This window comes from Wyeomyia smithii, chromosome 2, assembly GCF_029784165.1.
Source record: "Wyeomyia smithii strain HCP4-BCI-WySm-NY-G18 chromosome 2, ASM2978416v1, whole genome shotgun sequence".
Lineage (NCBI taxonomy): Eukaryota > Metazoa > Arthropoda > Insecta > Diptera > Culicidae > Wyeomyia > Wyeomyia smithii.
The window spans coordinates 170,473,825-170,487,845 of NC_073695.1; the positions used below are offsets into that span (position 1 = coordinate 170,473,825).

Consider the following 14,021-nt stretch of genomic DNA (forward strand, 5'->3'; position numbering starts at 1 on the left):
GAAACACAGCCCAGAACCGAGTAAAATGGCGACAACTTCTTGGTACAGCACGAGTTACTACACTGCCGCTATTCGCATAACAGTCCTATGTAAAAGTCCTATGTTTTCTTGTTTTTTTATGGAAATGGGTCCATTTTGGCATGCTCTACAAGAGTAGCCATTAAAATCGAGGTCGTGGGAATCAAACCTCACTTTTTGATGGCTATTCTTGAAAAACATGCCAAAATGGACCCATTTTCGCAAAATTTACACAGGACTCGCAACTTTTACATAGGACTATTATGCTAATAGCGGCAGTACAGCTCTTGTCTGACTGGTAAGATGTGTAAGAGAGCTAGGTTTGAGAATCGATCCTGGGTGCAGAACTAGTTCTTAGCCAATGAATGACGACATCTCAATTTGTGTTGATTTTGATGCTCTGATAAGTAGTATGGAATGTATTTATATTGAATACAATCATTCTCTGGGAAATTCTAGGGGGAGCTAAATACTTTCTAGAGGGGGCTGAAGCCCCCTCCCCCGTAGTTGCGCCCATGGGCAGCACTGAGTGCTTGGTAAAAAAATAATGACATCTCGCTTTGACGGCTCAAATTCTAATAGAAATTTGTAAAGCTTGTTGCCGCGGTGCTAGATAATGAAAACTACGCACATAATTGATTATGTATAGTGGTCCTAGTGGTGCTTTTGTTTGCTGCAATTCAATATTGCGCGCGTAACAGCTCGGCATGAAGTTTTGTTAATCGAGGCTGTTTACCTCCATAGGGAATTGGTGTGATAAGAAAACTTTGAGTATAAACTTCGCTGCTGATCGGAATTTGCTTGAATTTTTCGATTTTTCTAGCTTTTGGTCAAATATAAACCAAACAAAATTTTTTATTGATTATAATCGAATCGACACGACAGTTGTATCCTGGTTATGACTAGTCTAGCGCTTTGTTAATAAATCTTAGGCAATATTTTGGTACATATTTATACCTGCTTTTTCAAAATTATTATGGGTTCGAAGGCATGAGACTTCGCCTATTTCTCGAGAGGTTCTGATAGCGCGGTTGGCGTTGTGCGCGTGTGAATTATCTTGTTGGTGAGGGTTTGCATTTTTAGTTATTTTTAACAGAGGGGATTCACTGCTGTCAAATTTCATACATGTGTGCGTTATCGCAGAACGACTCTGGTCCATGACGTTTGTTGGTATAAGACGTTTGTTATATAAACAATAATGGGAAAATCACTACACAACGCATTATTCATAAAAGTTTTCCGCGATTTCTCGAGTTTTGATGAAAAAAGTTCAAATTCCATAATATTTCTCATCGATCAATTTCATGGCCAAAAAGAACAAGAACCAACACAAACAAACGCCATGTTGCCAAATATGTTGGTTACACGATTTTTGACAGACAGACCCCCTTGATTTTTTACCAGTTTTTGTTTTTTGCTGAAACTGGTGTGCAGAAAATCTGTGGTGTGTTGTTGTTCGGGCGCATTCCCGGTGGAAGGTGTTCGACGCCCTATTTTGCGCCGCACGGTGTAGGAGTAGATTTTGCATATGTGAATTGCATTATCGAGATTTTTTTCTACTCTTGTTTTTTAATTAGTAAAAAAAGAAATGGCTATAATCATGCCCAGTTGGGAGAATTTATGCTCGTAGCCTCAGGGGTTTCTATTTATTCTTGTATTTAATTTATTGTTTTTACTATTTCAGTTTGAAACAATAAACAACCAGGTACCACATAGTTGCTAGTTTAAAAACGATATTGAATTCTGCTTGTGGTTAGGGGTTATCTGGAGATTTAAATCGCGGAGTTTTAGTTGAGTCAGAGTTGGTTATTGGAGGGTGTGTTCGGGTAGGTGAATAGTGTTATCTTCCTTAACATGCGGGATACTATCACCGAACATGCCTGCACTAACAGCACGGATAATTGGTTCACCAAATTGGCTAATGAATGTTACGGACATTTAAACACGGACATTTAAATTTATTTAAGCACGTAACAAACCGGAGTAGGTTTCGCTCAGTCGATGGATATCTTGATAATTCTAAAGACTACGCGATGTATAGTTTTCAAAGAACCGCGCTTGCTTACTTGAAGATATGAGGGATTGATAATGAAAATTTATATACATACTTAGATGCTTCGAGTTGGAGATGATTTTCGCGAGCCTCAAGACAAGAAAGATACACATCGCTCGTTTGTTTTAGTAGTGAGCGAGCACAACATCTTCGATTCAGTCAATTCCCACGGAGACTTGATAACACAAGCCTTCCTTTCCGCCGCAGTCGTAGAAATTAAGAAATGAACTCGGACTCAGTTTAACCGGAGATTGCTTACCCGTTACGTGTCGCATTTCGGATGGCTTTCGCGCGCGCTTCTTATATAGATCCGCGATGTTTGAAAAGAAAGATACTGGTTACTTGCCTCCGTAATGACATCGTTTGATTCCGTCACTTACCACGGTGACCAAACCCTACTTTTCCGTCACATTCGTGGTGATGCAGAGGTAAACTCGGTCTCCGACAACAACGACTGTGACACCTCCTACCTTACAATCTCCTTCTTCACTTTAACGATCGTAATGACGTGGCCGGCGCCGTTATGGATCTATACAAAGCGGCGCCGTTATGGATCTATACAAAGCGGTAGCTGTACATTGAAGATGGTAAACTAATCCCAAGTTGCTATACACGTGGTTCCCTGTGTAATTTCATAAGCTCAGATCCATCACGGAGGAGCAACTACGAAATGTGCGGTCGTTAAGCTCAAGCCCAAGCTAAATAACGAAAGCATAACTATACCGAACACTTTAAACATTATATTCACACACATATGAACATTCATTAACACATACACATGCAAATATCATGAAATAAATATATTTTAAATATATGACGCGATTTTTTTTTATCGTGAAATGATCGAAGCGTCACTGTACGAAACGTCTAGGTCGGACTCGATTATATATCATTTTAGAATCCACTTTCTATAGAAAGAAGTTTTTTTTCTATTTCAACTATACACGCAAAAGTTGGATGGTGCGAAACCAGTACAAAATTGTGCGTTTTTAGCGCAATTGTTGATGTAATTCGGAACCAGTACAATGATTGCGTGTTGGGCATAACGCAATTATTGCTCTAGCGTTTCTCCAATGTATTTGGCAGCTCCAAACTACTACACCTAAACAGTTTCAACTGGTATTAAACAGCGTTGCAAAGCGAGCGAGAAGCAAAACCATTCTCCTCCTTTCTGCTTGGGGACGAGACATGTGCTACGCTTTTCAAGTCTTTTGCACACACGCTTTCGAGATACTTTTTCTTCTTCATGCATTCCTCTGAATAGCAGCAAGCACACACCGACAGTATGAGTGAGACTAACAACACTGGTATCAAGTATGTACAGCACGGGTGTCTCGCTCATTTCGTGAAGCAACGAGATATCGCCTTGCGCGTCGCATCGCATCCGAACCGAAAGAGCAACCTGCAAATTGTATGTGACGTGTCTGGTCTTGTCGCACATCTATGGAAATTCTACGAGCGAGAGATAAATTCCTCGCCGCTTGAGAAAAAAGCGCGTGCACAGAATGACAAATAATAATCATTCACAATTTACAAGTGTTGCCATAAAAATCAACAACGCTTTTGTGGCTTTGTGGAATGGAGGGTTTTGCTAGTTTTGCGGTGAAGCTAGCGTTGATTACAAAATGTGGTGAACAGAATTTTGTTCCGTTTTTTTCGCAAATCATTCAATGGTACTTTTCAATGACCAAATCCATCGAGATAAATCGATCGAGTATTATAGCTATTTAAATCTAGTGAATTCACAAGTTGTTGTTTGCTGCTTACACTGCTCCATGAGTAGCAGTCACTAATACACTCGATGTGAGAAATAAAGTGTCGGTGTATGATACATATTCTGATTTCATTCTATGTCAATGTATTCGCAGTACAACTGTTGCGTTATGCGTTTCACACATTTATTGTGCGATTTCTGTGCAACATTTGTGCGAATCGGGAAGACACAATGATTGTATAAGACTTCAACTTTTGCGTGTAGCTTATTTCTTCTACGGCAAAAAGAAATAAAAAACAGATAAAACTACATAAAAAAATTAAAATATGTAAAAAAAAATCCTGTCCACGTCTAGGTTTAAAAGTAAATAAATAAACACTAATACACTAATACGCTTGACTGCATTTACATAAAAAATAACTACACGACATAAATAATATTTTTATAAGAAATATGTTTTCTGACTTCCAGATGACTATACTTTTGGTTGCCTGAATACATTCTAAAATCAGGGCTGTCATTCGCACACTCATTGCGCTCAGTGTGTTGATTTTACGTCAAGGCACAACGAGAACGGTACCTACACATTTTAACAACCAACAGGCACAAAGAGAAAGAACGAAAACGAAATGACTATGAAAGATATCACCAAGTGAGAAATATTTCAAGAGAGGGAGAACGAAGCAACACTTTGTGCTGCTTTTTGTGACACATTGCGTGAGAACAAAGAGCTTCAGTTTGAGCAGTTTGCGTTGCGTTGCGGGTAGAAAAAGTAGCAGAGAAAAGGAACCTAGGAAGGGCCATATTCATTTTTGAGAATTCATTTAAACAGGCTTCTCGATGGCGTGGACGTGTTTCTTAGGACATATTTCGCACGTCCTGACATGTTTATGTCCCGGTATTCATATACAATCGCTACAAGCATTCACTACTGCTACCGTTCATTAGGGTGGTAATGACTTGTATGGAAAAAAATGTCTTTCGTCGCATTTAGAAGTTCGTTCAGTCGAAAAGTGAAACTTTAACCGATCGATTTTTTCATTTTTTTGTTTTTGGATAACACCAGATCTCGATGTTTCATGCATTTTTAAAACATTTGGCATCAGAATTTTTTGATATTCAGAAATTTATGAACTACCTGTGCATTTTTTTCATTGGTCACAAAATAATGCTTTCGTATTCCCGAAGTCAGATTAAGCTGATGTTTAGTATGGGAACTTTTTTCGAAGAAACTATTGAGCCCTACTTCTGAAAGAATTTCGAAAACTCGATTTCTATTGCCACCCTACTGTTCATGTACGAGACATTTTGGGGCTGTCTCCGGGAAGAAACCATTTTTAGTTTTGAGTTTTGAATTCCAGCCCTGATTACCGGTAAACAAAAAGCAAAATATTAAAGACAACTCATGAAATATTAGTATAGACTTACTGCTTCCACTCACAGAAAACAGATAAGCAATTTGTATTAATAGTCACGTCACGCTGTATTTTTACTATGCACTTATTATATTTTAAACCTTTTTTAAACCTGAAAAAAATCCAACTGGAGCATCAAGTTATGTGCCAATTAGTTTACTCTCTTCTATAAACAAACTTTTTGAAAGAATAATTCTTGATAGAATGATAGCACCTAATAATGAGAATTCAATTTTCGCAAACGAGCAGTTTGGTTTTCGTCATGGGCATTTGGCTACTCATCAGTTACTCAGAGTACCTAATATGGTTCGAACTGATAAATCTGATGGCTATATCACTGGAGCTGCTCTTCTAGACATAGACAAGGCATTCGACAGTGTTTGGTATTAAGGTTTAATAGCTAAATTGTCAACTTTCTGTTTTCCTCTTTACATCACAAAAATGATACAAAGCTACTTGACTGACCGCACTGTTTAGATTCACTTTTGAAATGGTTAATTTGATAGATTGTCTGTTAGAGCTGGTGTACCTCAAGGAAGTATCTTGGGCCGAATCTCATATAGTATTTTTGATTCTGATCTTCCTGATTTACGACCAGGTTGTGAGAAATCTCTGTATTTTCATCAGCCTAGCTGAGCTGGAAAAATTCTCCTAATTGTTGGAAAGAACGGTACAATCTGAAATTGGTATGATCAGGTGTAATATTTAAGGCTAAATAATGACAAGAATTTTACTATCAAGGAACACATTGAGAATATCCAATTAATGCGTATATTTATTAAAAATGGAGTGTCAAAGCTGCGCATAAATTTTCATGGTTTATTCTATTATAATGGAATATAACTATATATTCGAAGGTGTATATTTTCAGTTTATTGATTGGTTAGCAGATATTGTAGCTATCATTGGAAATTAGGTTTTTAAATATCTTTAGCCTGAGGCTGATCTTATTTTTTAACTGTTTATTCACGTAACAGTGAGGATAAGAAGGAATGGGATCGTCAATCTAACCTGGGTAATCAAAGAAAATCCCAAGAATTCGAACATAAAACCAAGCATTAAATTCATTCAGATGAATCTTCACCATGCGAGAGGAGCTACTGGGATCCTCTGCCAAAGATTCACCAAAGAAAATATAAACGTTGCTCTTATACAAGAGCCATGGACCAGTAAAAATAAAATACTTGGGATCCCCAGTAATACCGGTAAGCTGATCTTTGGCGATGCGCAGCCTCTTCCTAGAGCAGCCATTCTGGTAAGTGCTTTGACTCCAATTACAGAATTTATCAGCAGAGACTTAGCAACCATACAAATAGAAATTCCTACGGCTAGAGGAAGAGCGAAGCTCATCATCGCCTCGCCGTACTTTCCTGAAGAACAAGAAGAAGCCCCTCCAACGGAAGTAAAGGAACTTATCAACTACTGCAAACAGAACAATAAACAGTTCGTAATAGGATGTGATGCGAACTCTCATCACACAGTTTGGGGTAGTACAAATATAAACAAAAGAGGTGAGTGCCTTTTAGAATATATACTAACATATACATAGATATATGCAACCGAGGTAATAACCCCACCTTTATAAATGCTATACGTGAGGAAGTCCTGGATATAACTTTGTCCAGCAACAAACTTTCAGACAATATAAAGAATTGGCATGTGTCTGATGAAATTTCACTATCAGATCACAGACAAATTCTTTTCGATTACTTTGCAGGAGAAATTTTGCAAGAAACCTATAGAGACCCAAGGAAAACCAACTGGGATCTCTACAACAGTAAACTGTTGATCATGTTTGTTTGAAAGTGAAATTAAAACCAAAGATGAACTGGAAACCTGCTCTAATTTAATCACAAGTAAGATAATTAGTGCATACTACGAAAGTTGTCCTACCAAGACGCGAGTGTCAAATGAAGACTCCCCTTGGTGGAATAAGACCCTAGAAGGACTTAGAAAGTCCTCTAGGAAACTGTTCAATAAAGCGAAACTAACAGGTAATTGGGAACTGTATAGAACATCACTAACAAAATACAACAAGGAAATAAGAAAATCCAGAAATTAATGTGAACATATTGAAAACACATCCACTGCAGCCAGGTTGCAAAAAGCCCTGTCTAAAAAACATTGCAACGGTTTAGGCAGATTGAGAAAAACTAACGGTGCTTACACCACAGATTCTTAAGAAACACCGGAAATTATGATAAAAAATCACTTCCCAGGATCATATTCGGATACTGATGAAATGCAGGATCGAACTGGAGAGCAGCAAAGCTTACATGCGGCTTGGAAGAAATCCCAGGAGCTTACTGTTCTATATTCAGTTAATCCGAAGGTTGAATGGGGAATAGACTCTTTCCAACCATACAAGTCTCCGGGAATGGATGGAATACAGCCAGTTATGTTCCAAAAAAGCAAGCAACTGTTTATTCCAATTATTACGGAGATGTGTGAAGTGAGCCTAATACTAAATGACATTCCATCTAGTTGGAGACAAACTAGAGTTGTTTTCATACCAAAAGCCGGAAAACGAGATAGGACAATCCCAAAAGCGTTTAGGCCAATTAGTTTAACTTCCATCTTTTTGAAAACTATGGAAAAATTAATCAACTACCATATTAAAACGGTATATATGAAATCCAATCCACTAAGCAAATTTCAATTTGCTTACATAAACAACGTATCAACCACTGACGCGCTACATATATTGGTGGGAAAAATCGAAAAATCCATCCATGCCAAAAAAATTTCCCTGGCAGCCTTTCTCGATATTGAGAGAGCATTTGATAATGCGTCTCACAACTCAATGAAAATAGCCATGGAAAGGCATGGCATAGACAGGAACACAATAAAGTGGATTCATGCCATGCTAATTAGTCGCGAAATAACAGCTAAACTCGGTGGGACGTCCCTAACAAGAAAAACTACGAAAGAGTGCCCTCAAGTAGGGATATTATCTCCCCTGTTATGGTCATTAATCTTCTCCGGAGCCGGAAAACGGCTTCAAAGTGATAGGATTTGCAGAAGACGTAGTGATTTTAGTTAGGGGGTAGCACGACTGCGTTATTTCTGATAGAATGCAAACTGCACTTAATCTCACAGCTCAATGGTGTAGGCGAGAGGGGTTGATTGTAAATCCATCCAAAACAACTATTGTTCCTTTCACTCGAAAAAGGAAATACATTATTCCTAAATTGCGATTGGAAGGCACCGATATAAAGCTTTCCACTGAAGTCAAATATTTGGGAATCATACTTGACCAGAAACTAAGTTGGAACACTCAAATAGAACAAACAATTACCAAGGCCACAAACGCCCTATGGGTATGCAGCAGAGCCATTGGAAAAAGCTGGGGTCCCCAGCATGATACATTGGATATATAAAACAATAATCATACCCAGAATAACCTACGCCTCGTATATTTGGTGGCCCAACACCACTGAAACATCCACTCAAGCTAAGCAAGGTAAAATCCAAAGATTGGCCTGTGCATCGATTTGTGGAGCTATTAGAAGCACTACATCAAAAGTCCTAGATGCAATGTTTTACCTTCTTCCACTTCATCAGGTGGTTCAACTAGAAGCGGGAAAAAGTGCTCTAAGACTAAATCGACGGTGCAGCCTTAAAGAAGAAGATCTAACAGGACACATGAGAATACTAAAAGAATTACAAATAAATAATCTAATAAAAAGTAAGGAGGATTGGCTGGAGAGGTAACCAAATTTCGAAATTCCTTACAGAACAGTAGAGATAAAACGAGAGAGTTGGCAACAAGGTGGAGCCACAATTCGGGATGGTTCACTTTGCTTCTAAACAGGCGGTTCCAAAATGAATGGTTCCGCGGGTGCGGGATTCACAGGACCAGAAATTAATTTTTTTTCCCATGGGACACTGGCCAACAGTATTCCAGGCGGAAATATACGCGATAATAGAAGGCACGAATACGTGTCTGGAAGGAAATTATCGACACGCAAATATTTGCATTTTCTGTGATAGTCAGGCAGCACTTAACCCTTTAACGAGCCGAGTTTTGAAAAATGTCATTGAATTTTATTGTTTATTTTTGATCACTAATCATAGCTCGTAATTATTAAGCAGAAAAAAATTAAAGTTGTCGGTGGCAATATAGTTGCCACTGCCTTATAAAGGGTTAAAGCCCTGAATTCTCCTTTCTGCCACTCTAAACTAGTGTGGGAATGCATCCTGTCGCTCCGAAAGTTAGCTATGAAAAACCAGGTTAACTTATACTGGGTTCCTGGTCATTGTGGAATCGAAGGAAATGAAAAGGCCGACTTACTAGCCAGACAAGGGTCATCTACTAACTTTGATGGCCCAGAACCTTTCTGTGGAGTCTCCCGGAGCACTCTAAAAGCTGATCTCGGTGAATGGGAGAAAGCGACCTGGGATGTCATATACGGATTACGACAATAGAAAAGATTCATAGAGCCAAATCGCGAGAAGAACCTCGTGCTGCTCAGGTTAAATAAGAAAGACTTGAGGACATTCACAAACTTGATGATGATAAATGTCGCCTGTGTGGCATCGAAAGCGAAACTTGAGGTAATAAACTTCATACGAGGTGCGTTGCCCAACTGGGATAAATGTGCAATGTATCAAGGACATCAACTCGCCAAATAGTGATGTATCTGCTCGTACGCACTTAGAATAAGGTGAAGCATACCACAATAGATCAAACAATGGTCGTAGTGGTTTAGTTTTCTACAAGGGGGAAAACTGTTTATTCGATTCATAGTACATATACGGTGTAAACATCTGTTTATAGTATACATCAATTTACAATTGGTTGTTGCAGAATGAAACCAAAACAATGGCAATTTGTTAACAATACGACATTTAACAGACACCAAAGCAGATTATTAAAAATCTGCAAATGTTTCGGCGATCCCTTAAAAAAATCCAACCTTGAGATCATACATATTCTGTTGACTTACAAATACCGTAACCGTTATCATGTGTCATACTTCCATTTAGCCTTCGTATAGCATATCATTTCCGTAAGTAATGCCTTTTAACCAACGTGTTATCATTCGAACCTCATCCACCTTCAACAACAGATTGTAAATTATGTCGTAGCCACTCGAATTCGTGCTAATAATTGCGGCCGAAATATTCAGGAGTTTGATCGAAATATGTTCGTAGTGTGACACTAGCTGAATGAATAACGACGTTAGAAGAAAACAAAAATCTGAATATTATTATTCGGGCAGGAACGCGTGAATGAATTCTTTCGCACATTTTTCCTATCCATCCTTGGCTGCTGAGTGGCAACATTTGCTAATTTGAATTCCGCCCCCGTATCACTTGATGATTTTAGAACTGAAGCCACATTTATATTAATTTCAAGAATGTCTTCTGCCAGTCACGCTTTTCCACCGCACCGATTTGGAAATGCAGCCCACGATACACGTTTGCACACATCAACACACTCCGAACGAGCAAGCAGGTGAGTTTCATAACACGTATGGCACTAAATTGTTGGATCTAGATATGCTCTGCTCGCAACATTTCACCGTATTTCTTCGCCAGGTGAATGTGAGCAGCTAATTTCACAGACGCTGGCTGCGGGAGCCTTTCGGTCTGATTTTGGTATCGTTTTCACGTACAATATATTACATTTTTGTATAAAATTACACTCATTCGCCGTTTTCCTCCGTGCTGAGGCACAATAAAAACCGCGTGCCTTGCAGAAATGAAAGACGTGAGAATTTGGCCACCTCACGGTAGACCCGAGATAAATATATCCACGGAATCTAACAGCACAAAAAACACTATTCACACGTTCGAAATATTTCTACTTTCTCACGCGAAAACGCGCACGCATCACTCCTTGCTCGACGGATTTTATGACAAAACTGCATGGCCAAATCAATCCGAGCTACCGGGCACTGTAAGCTGGCGGTCGGAGTTCTCTCTTTTACTTTCCATTGCCACATTGGAGAAACAGGGACTCTCGTTTGACTCAAGGGGCACGTTACGACAATAACAGTCTCTCGTTAGGTTCAAAAAATCTACGTAAGGAAGATTGGGTGCAATTTTGTACCTTAAGCTACAAACAAAAAAAATTCTGACGAAATCTGCTTTGACGCTCGAGGTCCCCTACAAACAGAACCTCGCAACACGTTTTTCCGATGCGATAGACCTGCACACATACCCGGCTCTCAAATGTTTCTCATTCTCTGATCAACCAGTAACAAACACAACGCAGCTGACAAGATCGCGTACCACCGGCCATAAGCCAGCTTTGCAAGCGTGGAAAACTCGCGATCTAGCCGAGCCGGTAAGACGGATGCGGACATCCGCGGGTGCCGAGAAAGTGTTGATTGGACTCGGTCGTCGGTAGTGACGTGCATGAGAATCGACTGCAATGACTAGAGTTGTTTGCGCTCACTGGATTCGTTCTTCGCGGAGCGGGTGAAAGCGGATTGAGTGCGCGCATAATTTAGATCATCATCTCACACGTGTTCGAAATGACGCCATCAGCCGACGGGCTGCCTGGCGGCGTGGTTTGACTAAGGGCAATATATTCATGAACGATGAGCTCTAAAGCAAACCGAGTGTAGCGAACTCGAGTGTGGTCGTTTCGCTAGAGCCAGACTGCGAATATTGGGGAAGAACAACAACTTATTTTATTTGGCTACGGACAATTTGGTTTATTTTTATTGTTTGCATGAGGGAAACAATATCCGCCAAATTTATTAACACCGTTCGTCGACCTTGATGGCAATCCTTGAACCACATTTCTTTCCTTAATTATCGACTTAACTCAAAACACGGTTGAGCCAGAGTGATGGGAGTCATCGGACTGCGGACAGGATGAGAATTTATGTTTCAAGTTTATTGCTCGGTGTCCGAAGGGGAATCAAGTCACCGCACGGGCAAAATAAAAGTTCAGATTGTATTTTCGCTTCAATTATTTTTGTGGGATGAGGCATGAAAGTAACTTGGTCCGGTTGATAGTGAACTGCTTAAAGCACAACTACGATCGAAAATCAAATATTACATGTTAATGCTACTATATTTTGAATGTCTTTGTTCATGGAGGAAGTATAGAAACATAACTTTTTCGAATTGTTTAAGGTTTACAGTATTCAGTTATTTATTAATAGTCATAAGACTAATTATTGCTAAGAGAATACTTCGAGTTCTTCATTAAGTTAAGCTCAAGATAGTTGCAGATTTCGTTTTATGTCTCAGTAGAAAATAAACCATAACAATTCTTGTAATAAAATAAAAAAATCTGATGATTATTTTTTTTTTGCTGCGTATTGCCTGTGCAATTCCATGAAACAAAGGGCAACCATTTCAATCGACCATTCTTTATCTGACTGTAACTTTGCACAAATATTCTTATGGGCTAAAGATTTAAGTAATTTTGTACTATCAGTATTTTTCTTGAATCAAGACTAATTTAGAAGGGCAGACAGGTTTGTTTGATCGGTGTGACGATTTGCCGAAGACGTTGTAGACAGTAATCTTGTCTTTCCAGGAAAAAATATATACAGAAAAAAACAAAATTGAAGAAAAACACATAAATATTATTTCAAATTAAATTAAATTCAATAGATACCTTTCAAAAGAAGCCATTTTTTTGTTCGAAAACTACGCAATATTAGCTAAATACTGATAGCTGCTTCAGCTTATAAAAAAAATAAAAAGTTGAAACTTCCAAAAACAAAAAATATTTGCAGTCTATTTTTGTTTTGGGAAGGATAAAATTTATATCAACAACTTTACCGAAGACACGGACCCATAAATCGCCCACTTTATTCCAGACTAATCAGTTATTCGTGATACATTTTGATGTGTTACTTTGACGATGTTCAATATTTACTGTATAATGCAAAGTAAACATTGTGTTGCACATTCGGGTTGCATTACAGCCAAAAAAAACCTTTGGTAAATAGAAATTTCCAGATGGGTGTCCAAGCCCTAAATTCGACCAAGAAAATCCTAATTTCTCCTCCCATTTCTGAAAAATGGTGGAAACAGCTGTTAAAAAAAAAAAAACAAATCAACATATGAAATTATTATCAGCTTAACCCGTAAAGACCCGGGACGGAACTTGTTTTTTGAAAATGCTCGTTCTCAGCACTGGAACGGCCGATTTGGGAAAAGTTTAACTTTTATTCAAGGGGAATAGTTGCTCTAAGTTTTGGTAAAGATGCCATCTCTCTGGACCCCTCCACGTTTTCGTGAGACGCAAATATGTTTGTGTTTTTTTGAAATTTTTCGAACAAATTGAGCAAACACTGGGAATTTTCATACGTATCAATTGCTCCATGTATCAAATCAAGTCAGGTGGATGAAACATGTTATGTAAATCACAAAACTACGTATTTTCATAAAAATTCAAATAAGAAAATCGTTCTTCAAATTTTAAGCTCTACATTTTTTGAGTAAGGTCTCCTGAATCAATATGCGATGAAATATTTATTTTAGCATGCAAATATTTTGAGAAAAACGAGTTTAAATTCACTAAAGTACGTATTTTTACGGAAAGCTGATTTTCTCAGTTTCCGACAGTAGGTTTCAACTTGGCTCTTCAATTTTCAAGTTCTATATTACTAGAGTAACGTCTTTTGAATCCAAAGATGCTGAAAGATTTATTCTAACATGCACAGATTTAGAGAAAAACGAGTTTGAGTTTGAAAACTTGGTTTTCTCCAAATCTGTGCATGCTAGAAAAATCGTTCACCATCTTTGGATTCAGGAGACGTCACTCTGAAATATAGAGCTTGAAAATTGAAGAGCTAAGTTGAAACCTACCGTGGGAGACTGGGAAAATCAGGTTTCCATGAAAATA

General features: G+C 38.5%; 1 protein-coding gene across 13 annotated transcripts in view; it reads right to left on the bottom strand.

Moving 5' to 3' along the window:
- LOC129723977 (potassium channel subfamily K member 18) overlaps positions 1–11,055 on the bottom strand; it is a 108,932-nt gene extending 97,877 nt beyond the window's left edge. For 5 of the 13 annotated variants that reach the window (XM_055678517.1, XM_055678516.1, XM_055678514.1 and 2 more), the window contains exon 1: positions 10,850–11,055. The gene's annotated coding sequence lies outside the window, so the exon portion shown is untranslated. Of the gene's footprint in view, positions 1–10,149; positions 10,369–10,451; positions 10,558–10,821 lie in introns of those variants that run through there. The other 8 variants (XM_055678515.1, XM_055678510.1, XM_055678509.1 and 5 more) reach the window with 4 other exon arrangements.
- Positions 11,056–14,021: the final 2,966 nt, after the last annotated feature.